An 11,405-nucleotide genomic window follows, 5' to 3' on the forward strand; every position below is an offset into this window, starting at 1 on the left:
TTATACCAGACAAGAGGATCAAAGTGAGGTACGGGATAAGTTGACATATACTGTATAAGTTTAATCTTTGGTCTGATAAACTTTACCTCACTCCATTTTTTTTTAACTTATTTAGAGAGAGGGAGAGAGCACAGGTGAGGGAGATGGGCACAGGGAGACAGAGAGAGAGAGAGAGAGAGAGAGAGAGAGAATCTCAAGCAAGCTCCACACTCAGTACAGTGCCCAACTCGGGGCTCGATGTCACAACTATGAGATCATGAACTGAGCTGAAATCAGGAGTCTGATATTTAATCAACTGAGCCACCCAGGTGCCCCTCACTCCATTTTTCATATTAGCTTGATGAGAATGAAGCATCTGAGGTATTTATTACATTTTCACTCACTTATTTGGATAAGGTGTGATTTTATTTTCCTCAAGTCTTTAGATGGGGAAATGAGGAAAGACAATCTGTAACAATAAAAAATAGTTAATATTTATTGAGTGCTTATTAAGGGCCAGACATTTGGTACACAATATCTTATTTAATCCTCACAGAGACCTCTGACAATGTGCTGTTATCTCTACTTTACAGATAAAGGAAACTGGCTGTACACTGTTTAAATAATTTGCTCATGATGGTGGAGTCAGAATTTGAAACCAGGCATTTTTAGTCAAGAGTTTATAATTTAACAGTTGTGTTGAGAATGTGTTGTAAACTTTTTCTTCCACATTAAGTCCTTGAAAGGGATGGAAGGAAGAGAAAAAGATCATAAAACACATTAAAGTTATTGTCGTTGTCTTACTTCATGATACCTCCTCTGAGTTGTTAGCTTTTATAAAAATGAGACTAAAATTCTTATGAATATGAAAATTGGCTAATCTTAGAAAGACCTTTACTAATGGCTAATAGAATGAACTAGCATTAATGACATCTTTGGGAGGAAATAACTTTAAAGACTGATTTTAAATGAACAAGCGTTTCTTGAATACCAGTTTTGCCCTGTATTTTGGAATTCAACAAGAAGTGTAAAACCTTGATCTTGTAATCTGGGATCACATATACAAAATACGTAGCACATTCCATTGTTTATAACAGGTCGATTAGTACTGATTCTCTTCCCTGTTCTCCTTTATGAATTAAGATCTAGTTGGGGAAGCATGACCAACATATGTGACATATACATAAACTAGTGAAATATGATTAATACAGGTGGTACAAACTATATTTTAAGTGGAAGTGAGCAGTTAGGTAAGACTTCCTAAGAGAAATGGGCACTGGATTGGGATTTTACTTCTGGGGAAGATTTGCTTAGTTGAAAAGTTAAGAACTTACTTTAAGAAGATGAAACAATTTAAATGTATGTAAGATTAAATACGAGTTTAGGAGAACATTGAATGTATTTGATTGGCTGAGTTAGACTTCTTTCTTTAAGAAAAATCCCAAAAATTTCTAGCGAATGATATCATTTTAAATCCTTTCACTCACTAATTTGGGTTAAACACCATAATCATGATAAATGCTTTGGTGGCACATTATCTCAAGTGAATTAAACATTATGAGTGGAGACATCTGGCCCCAAAAGAGATTTTGAAACAAAACAAAGGTACTTATCAAACGTTTGGTTCTACTCCCAAGAAACCTCAGAATCTGACTGAAGGGAAGTATTTTAAACATGTTTCTTAGGATAACAGCCTGGATTTTAGGAGTCTTCCAGGTCATTTGGAGAAGGGACTGTCAAGATAAGAACATTATCTTAATATCTGATCAGGTATTATCTGTCCTTACAAATACAAACTTTTCCCCTTGTCCTGAAATATTAAATTGATCATCACATGCAACTTTCACTACTCAATATATTACCCTGGAAGTCACATACACATCGGAATGTATAGTTTGTGACAGTGATTAATGAAACACCAGTGCATTATGAGGCACCAACTGTCTGTCGCCACACATTTTTGTTAGTTTACAGTCTTGGCGTTTCTTCTGTATTTTTAAGGGAACGATTTTGTCAAACGAAAGCCTAAATCTTGGGAGTGACTTTTTAGTTTAGAAGAGAAAATTGGATCTTGCTAAAGCTGAGATGTATAGTCATTAGTCGTGCTGCAGTATATCTTGAAAAGACAACAGAATTACATCTCAACATTTATGCTGCCGTTCTGTATTATGCAAACTTGCAATATTCTGCATGATGCCTAACACATTCCAGAGGAGAGAAGAGCCAAAGATGATAACATTTTAATGACATTAGGTCATATGAATTTATTTTTTACACAATGCACATTGGATAAAATATATAATCTTATTAGAGCTAATTGAAATCACATGCCAAAAATGGAACTATAGTTCATTGTCTTTAACTTGTCCAAGTGCCATTTAATACCAAAAATTTTCACAATTAACTTGGTTACTTACATATTATATTTGGTGCCTAGTGGGTATCAAATGGAACGATATATATTAAAATGTTCTGTGAATTGAAAAGCACAGAACAAAATACAAGGTTTTCATAATAGCAGCTTTCTTGGACTCGTGTGTTTTAAGTGAAAAACGTGGTATACATGTGGTATTTTTTTCTTGTAAATCTTCGTTTGGCTATTTTAATGAGTGATGCCAAATTATTGTCTTTATCCAGTGTGTTGGTGCTACAGCTTTCACAATAAAATATGAAGTGAAATAAAAAAGACCTAAAATTAAGATACTTTATTGATACTTTATTTTTTTTTCCCTTTCAAAATAACTTGGAAAGAAAGGTAAACACAACTCAAAATTCAGGCATAAACTGCTTCAAATGTACTTTATACATATTTAAAGGTAATACCGTAAGGTCGTTAATGCCTCATTTTGATCTCTGTAAATACATGGCACACAACGCTAGGAAATTGTCGGCACCCTGAGTCTTAACAAATATAATCATTTCGAAGCACAACACAGAGAAAATGGCACCAGTGGTCATGACTGTGTGCAACAAGCAATAAAATTGACACCTTGGTCTTTAGATAAGACCGGCACACATTTATTGCTCTGAAGTAAGTCAAATTCTTATGAACCCAACTTAAACTTAAAGGCATGTTTCCCAACACATTTAGGTTTGCCAGATTCCATGGCCCATATTTCTTTAACCTTGGCAAATCAGCCTATTGATCTTTCTCTTGCTACACCCTCACGCATGGGTTTCTTCCAGTTCCACACTCTGGTTGAAGTCTTGTTGGCAGAGCATTCTGACCTTTGGGACACAGCCCTGGACACCCCGACCCTAGTGACCTGACCTCTTGGTAAAGGAACTTCTGACCTTTGGATCCCAGTCTTTCAGGATAGCTAGGAGACAGTTCTCATTTGAAATCTGAAACTTGCCAATTTTGCAACCACCCGGTGAAGGTCACTGGGTTCTAGGTGGGCAGTATTTTTGCTTGATTAATAACACCAGCTGTGCCATTTTCTAACAGGAAGAACTGCTATACTGGTCTGAATGTAATTTCTGACTATTCGAAATTCTCCATTTATAGGAACTTCTGTCCTTAAATTCAAGGACTTAGTTAAAGGGGTAAGCAAACCCAGCGGGCAGTCCTCTTTGATGTGCAGGAGCTCAGATATGCAAAAGTCTTGATCAGCAAATGCTTGAAAAGTGCTTACTCTCCTCCCCTTGGGATTGGCCATTAACTCACTTCGAGGCATTCTCAAATAAAACTGTTTTTCTGGTTGCTTCAACTTCAGTCAATAAGTGGCTTTTCGTCAGCAAGTGTGAAAAACCCTCCACCCAAAATCGCCAACGTGAACTCATTTAGCATTTGTTAGGGACAACCCTTTGGCATCCACATGGGGTTCCCAGATACTATGGTCTTTTATTTGTTCTCTCTGCCTTCAAATTTCTTCCTGATTCAATAGAACCTATACATAACTGTGTTTGAAATCGTCAAAACTCACTTCATTTCATGACTCAAGAGCTTTCACTGGGGACCATGTTCCACCTTGGTCATTTTCTCACCATTATTTCTCAGCATTATTATTATTTCTCAGCATACTCTCCTTCAATATGTTTCAATGTTACTTATCTACTCCTGGTATCATCATTTTTACCTCCAGTAATTTTTTTCCCCTTCATTCCATGACCTCCATTTGCATTACACCATTAAAGTTTAAAATCCCCTTCCTCCAGAAACTCTGACTTGGTTCATTTACATGTGACCCATCCTCTTCCTATTCATTACATCCTCAATACAAATATATGAAATTTTACTTTATTCATAGGTATGTGAAATTTAACTATATTAGATTTAAGCTATTCTTTAAAAATAATGACAATATTAACTTCCATTTTCCAACTCTCACCGCATTCCTTCACATGTCACTTTTTGTCATAGCAACAGCTTTCTGATACAGATATTATTTCTTTTAGAGAGGAGAAAACTGAAGTTTCAGGAAATTCCATAAGGTCACCTAAGTAATAAGTATAGGGTTGAATGTGAACTCAGATTTATCTAAAAGCAGAACATAAGCACCTAATTACTGTGTTGTGCTTCTGGCTACTTCAATACCTAACCCTCATTAAACACCTAGTAGGGGCCAGACTAAATGCTGGAGACAGTAAGAATGGAGTTCCAGCCTGCCCCCATGGGCAAAGAGATAAATGGTGAAATGTGTTGCATTACCTAGGTAAATAAGGAAGACTCACCAAAGAAGGTGACAGATCTGAATCTGAAATGAGAAGAAGGAGCATGTGAGGCCAATGAGGGAGCGGGTGGCTCTCCAAGTGAAGGAGGTACAGATACAAAGTGTAGAAGCAGGAAGGGTCTTGATGCCCTTGAGAACACAGGAACTTGGGTCAGGATTAGTCACAGAGGAGGCTTCAGAGGCAAAGAGGTTTATATCCCAAAGGGCTTGTGTAAAGTCTGAGGAGGTTGGACTTTATCCTCTGACATCTGGTTGCCTTTGTAACTGTACTTTCTGCATGATTCTCTCTCCTGATTAAATTGTAAAGGCTGTGAGGACAGGGTCATTATCATCTCAATTGTTTGTATTCCCACCAGGATGATCCTTCAAGCAGAAAGGGATCCATCTGGCCATTGGAGACCTTGGATTCCTTGACGTTTTTGCTTAGTGTAAACCTGGTACCATCAAGAAGTACTATGTACCCTTATTCTGGCAAGTGCTAGATGGCTTTTGAGCGTGTGGAGTCCCTATTCCAAAAGTTAGGTGACTATTGTTTAGTGACGTGATGCTTATGGAATCTGTATTAAAGGTGTGATATAAAACAAAATGTGAGAGAGGCTTTGAGAGAGTGAAAATGGAGGGGATGAAATGGAAATATACATCAAGAAATAAAACAGGGAGCGAAGGGAGGGAAAGACCTCATTTATCAACACTTACCAGCTTTGCTTTGGAGAGGGACACTATTTTTATTCCCATTAAAATAAGATCACTCCTCTGCACTAAGTCAGTGTGAAAAAAAAAGGCTTCAGAAAGGAAGTAATGTAAGTTGAAAAGTGAGAGGGAAATCAGAAAAAATCCAAGGGTTGGACCAGTAATTCTGTGAAGGGAAGTTTAATGTGGGTGTGTTTTTAATCTGTCATAGAGATATTATCCCTTCTTGCTAATGAAAGGGATGGGTGGTCTTAAAGATATTTATAACCTTGTAGTTTGGGACCCATGCTGTTTTAACTGTAAGAGATTTCTTAGTGCTGTATGTTAAAAGACCCCAGAAAAGATGGAGTTGTAGCATTCCAGAATGCACCCTGACCATCCACCTCACATGGGACGAAGGTGTCTTTGTAATTCAAGTTCCTGGCAGGCTTGATTGTAAGAAATGTGACAATTGTCCCCTTGTACTCTGGAGTCTCAACACAGTACTATGTAGTAATGCAAACTTGGGAGGTCACAAGAGAGGGAATCAAATGTGGCTAAAAATAATAAAGAAAACTGAAATAGCGGTGTAGAATTCCTTCAATGACAAAATGATATACAAAGGTTTGAAATTCAATAAATTAAACCAGGGAAAGCAAATGTTTAAAGGATGCTTATATTCTGCTTGAATTGAGACAGCTATTCTACTGCTCAGAAGTAATGTGACCCTGGGGGCACCATCAAAACTCTGGCCTCTGTTTCTTCATCTATAAGAGAGGAGAAAACATGGCACCTCCTTTTCTGCATTCCTACGAGAATTAAATATGTTACGGGGCACAGAGAACTTGGAACAGTGTTGGCATGCAGAAAGTCCTCACTAAATGTTAGCCATTACTTTTATTCTTTTTAAGCCTATAAATCTCTTGCAACAGTATAACGATTTATAAAAGAGGTGTCATTTGAGTGTCTAATGCAATTGTTTTCAAGATGATTAAGATGATAGTTTGAACAGATTTATGTATTTAATTTTTGTAGTAGCTGTGTGTTGGTACCAGGTGTTTGAATTTTTTCTCTCTCTAAGAATATATATATTCTTCTGCCCTTTTGTCTTACCCCCAAGGCAAATAGTAGCATGTATAGAAAGAGGAGAGGGCTGACCACTGCACTATTAAATTTAACACACACACACACACACACACACACACACACACCCATTCTAAAACAACATTTCTCAACACATGGCACTCTGTACATCACTCATGCTTTCCCTTCAGCTGCCAAATCAGGAAAAATGGGGGGTTGGGGGGTGGGGGGTGGTAAGCCCAGGGACCTACACTTTAACTTGCTAAGTGGTGATTCTCATGCATAAGAAAATTTGGACTAAATGTCTTTGAATTTTACATTGAACTAATGCTGAGTAATCAAAGTTTTATATGTTCTGCTTTATAATATCTATTTGACACTTAAATATATAAATTCCAAGTTCCAATTCTTTATAGTAAATTTATTTGTTCCTTTTTACAAATTAGACTCTTTTGGTGGCAGGTGGAATGCAAGGGTCTAAAAAAGCAGGAAGACGTGTTTATGGGTTTAATCCTTAAGACTGTTCCACCAACCTTATCGGGGTTTATGCAATGCTGGTTTAATGATACGGTTATTTTCCTCTTAAAGACCAAAAGGAAATGTGTCCTATAGCTCAGCAGAGGTGGATTTCTGTGCTGAGCTTAATTTCTGTGTCTCTGCATGATTTTGTCTCTGGGCCATCTCCTGTGGAAATGTTTCCAAGATGAATATTTGCCTCAAGGCCCTCTTCTGATAGCACCGCCAGCACGAACATCGAACATCGGCCCTCCAAACAGCCACGGCACTTTGCACAGAAGCCTTCAAGTTCAGAAGGAACTGCCTTTTATGTGTCTCATGAATATGGTCTAACCGTTCCAAGCTCTCCTCTCCGACCTTTGTCCTATTTAGTGGAGTTCAATTGTCTTCCACATTTATTTAAGCTAATGATAGAAGCATTAAGCAAAAGTTGAAAAAAGGGACAAATGGATTCATCATGAAAATGCACTGTGCCATAAAAAAGTCCATACACCAAGATGCTATTCACAGTGGGTAGTAAATTTATGAAACTCATTGCCTCAAGGTATTATATTGGCTATTATATATAAATAGGCTCAAGAAGGACTATAGCAGGTTATTAAACAAAATTGGGATGCCAGAGGCAAAAGTGGCAGGCTTATCTCTTACCTTCGGGAACATTGTGGAAGTTGGCGGAACATTGCTTAGTGCCTCAGTCGTAGAAGTGCTTAACTGGGGTGTATTAGTTTTCTGTGGCTGCTGTAACAAATTACCACAGACTTGGTGGCTTAAAACAAAGAAATTTATTGTCTCACACTTCGGGAGGCCGGAAGTCTGAAATCAAAGTATTGTATCGACAGGGCACGGTCCTTCCAGGGACTCCAGGGAGGAATCCATTCCTCTTTAGGCTTCTGGTGCCTGCCTTGGTATTCCCAACTCTGCTTCTGTCTTCACAACACATTCTCTGCTGTGTGTCTGTCTTACAAAGATACATGAGATTATATTTGTAATACAGGCTAAGCTCTGCCTCTGAGATTCTTAACTTAATCGCATCTTTTGCCATATATGGTAATATATGTACAGTATATGTACAGTATGGGTCACAGGACCCAGGGATTAGGATGCGGGCATGTCTTCCTGGGAGCCACTGCAGGGGGGCATCCTTATTTTAAGCACGCTAGAGTTCGTCTTATTCCTCCTGTGTCTCTGCAGTTAGGGGGCTACTCCTCTCCAGACAAATAGTTTTCATCACAGGACTGTCAACTTTAACTTTATGTCATTGTCCTCTCCATTCCCTGAATCATATCAAGTGGTGGCTCTCTGCTGGATGCTGGTAAGTTGTTAAATGAAAACAAGAGTAACTAAATATGTTTGAGAAACATTAGACCTAAAGGACACTTACCAGACTTCTCAGAGGCTTCCTATGCCAAGCGTCTTTGCGATGTTCCCAGAAGACAATATAGTATGTTCATTTCCTGTACTCTCAACCACAAACTCCCTAGCTAGTGTTCCTTAGCATACACTTTAAGAAACTATGCTTTAAAACTAATGCATACAAGGGGAACCTGGGTGGCTTCATCCGTTAAGCCACCGATTTCAGACCATGATCTCATGGTTCCTGAATTTGAGCCCCACATTGGGCACTCCTCTCTCAGCGCAGAGCCCATCTTGAATCCTGTCTCCGTCTCTCTGCCCCTCCCGCACTCATGGTCTCTCTCTCTCTCTCTCTCTCTCTCTCTTTCTCTCTCTCTGTCTCTGTCAAATTAAACATTTTTTGTAATTAAAAAAATAAAACTAATGCTTATAAGAATAATATTCAATCAAACTTTGTTGGGTTTTTTAAAAATATTTTTTAATGTTTGTTTATTTTTGTGAGAGAGAGAGCACGAGTAGGGAAGGGCAGACGGGGCAGGGGAAGTGGGGGGAGAGGGTGGGACAGAGCATCTGAAGCAGGCTCTGCACTGAGAGGAGTGAGCCCGATGCTGGGCTCCAACTCTCGAACTATGAAATCATGACCTGAGCTGAAGTCTGATGCTCAACCAACTGAGCCACCCAGACACCCCCGTTGTTGCTTCTCCTTTGGGGGACAAATGTAGGTCTACGAGCCCTCCTGGTTGTATTTACAAGTTGTGATTGCCTCATCATTATTTTCATTGTTACAAAATGAGCTTAGTTGTTGACATAAGTTCTTTCTGCATTTGAGCAGATATTCTTTCTTTTGCGTTTTGCATGAAAGTCCATAACTTTCCCTGGAGCCATCCAGCTACTATAATATAAACATATCCACAGTCCAAGAAAAACTGTATATAGGCTTCTGGAATTTTGCTGGCTCATTCTGGGTCAAGAACCAGTGCTGCCTGTCAGAAACTCCCGTGTACTCGTTTTGACTCTTTCAAGTCAGGCTGCCAAGTTTACATCTTTTAGAGACTGAGCAAATCTTAAAAAGAGCACTACACCTATTCCCCTAACATCTTTATATTTTTCTCTTGGAGTCAGATAAGAGAAGATGAATACTATTTTATCACAATAGGGTTGCTATATTTTTAAGTCTTTGAGTTTTCTTTTATTTTAAAAGTTCTTTATAACTGCCTTTATATTTTCGTCATCTGGTCATTCAATACATAAATATTCTGATGTATCAGCACCTGAAGCAGGTCTGGGATCGAGAATGATATGGAAATCTAGTTGAGATCCTTCCCTGGCTTTAAAGGCGTTCTCGGTTTAGTGGAGGGTATGCAGCATGAGAGAAATGTATATATAATGAAACACACTCAAGTAGCAGCGTGAGAAATATGTGATAACGGTGAAGAGGAGAGAAAATGAACTCTGCTTGGGAAAGTTTTGCAAAAGTAACATTTATACCCATTAACTGTGGAAAAAGACAATCCAGGATGCAAAAAAAACAATATATTTGGGGGAACAGAGTCATGGATGGGTCCGGTGTACTTGGGGAGTAGTAAGAAGTATAGAATTACCAGACAGGGTAAAAAGCCTATAGAACTGGAAATAGAGAAGTTGAAGACGTGGGCCAAGTGTCTACTTGGGAGGAATCTGATCGCCCTGCCAAGAAGCTTAAACATCACTGTGCAAGAAATTGGGAGCTTTGGGAGAGTTTTACACAAAGGAGGGACATGACGAAAGTTTGATCTTAGAAAGATAATTCTGGGGGCGCCTGGGTGACTTAGTTTCAGCTCCGGTCATGATCTCAGATTTCATGAGTTTGAGCCCCGCATCAGGCTCTGTGCTACTTGTTTGCTCTTCTCTCTCCCCCTTCCACCTCTGTCCCGCCTTCTCTCTCTCTCTCTTTCTTTCTTAGTAAATAAACTAAAAAATACATATTTTTTAAAAAGAAAGACAATTCTGAAAGTTAGCTCACATGGAAGATTTCTTTAAAGGGAACAACCTGCCTGATTATTGGTAAAGAAACTTAATAATACTCTGTTGAAAAGGTGAACAGGGCTTGGACAAAGACGGTGGCATCTGAAAGAGAACTAACAGGATTTATTGACCACACGACTGATAGTCCAGTGAATGAGGAAGCAGCTGAGGCCAACTCCAAGACTTCTCTGTCTCAGTCATTTGGGCCGATGGTGAAGATAATAAACAGGAGAGTCAAGGAAAGGCATTGCCTGGGGGTGAGTTCGTAAGTGGAAGTACATAGAGAAATACCAGGTTGTAAGCAGGGAGGCCAAGAATCTGGTCTTTTGGGGTAGAATACGGATTAGTTCAATCAGCCTCCATTCCAGCCCTTTTCGACGTGTCTAGCTGTCCTATATCCCATATTGTGCTACGATGCAATAGTGCTAAAAATCTACCTTTCCCAGACTTCCTTGCAGATATTCATCAAACGTACATCCCTGAGTTTTGGAAGGTGGAAGTGGACATCCTGAGGTGGATACCAGCTCTTTCCACTGGCAACCATGACCTTGGGTGTTTGTTACTTCTGGGGCAGCTATAGTAGAGTTGTCACTGTCCAGGCTTTAGCCTGACGGTGTTGAAAGGCAGTGTGGGGACATTCGGTGTGCTGGCAGAGGTTGTGGAAGAGATAGCAGAGTGGCTCTGGAGCTAGCAGCCTTCTGCTTCTCCAATCTCTTGACCATCACAGAGGCATTGTCTCCCATGGAAGTACCAATAATGTTGTTCTGGGAGGAAATTTAGGGTCCATTCCTCCATCTTTCTACAAATCTTAAAGCACCAAGATCTTCTTTTTTTAACCTACCTGGAAATGGTACCAGTTATCTTCATCTGATGTCTATTTCACCTTTCAAATGGAAAGAGACTTTATATGAGAATTCTTTAAATACTGTTCTTATAAAATCATTACGTATGTTTGACATTCTGCATTGTTGACTGTTACTGACAATGTGCTGTCTTCTCAGTTGTGGGGTTAAGGCAGATATGACCTTGTTTTAAACTCCTTTGAGTGCCCAGGGCCTAGAACAGTGCTTTGCACTTGGTGGTGGCCAATAAACCTGTAAGTTTCATTGCATTTAATTGAATTGAATG

The sequence above is a fragment of the Puma concolor genome, chromosome C2 (assembly GCF_028749965.1).
Source record: "Puma concolor isolate L17-30 chromosome C2, mPumCon1.1.hap2, whole genome shotgun sequence".
Lineage (NCBI taxonomy): Eukaryota > Metazoa > Chordata > Mammalia > Carnivora > Felidae > Puma > Puma concolor.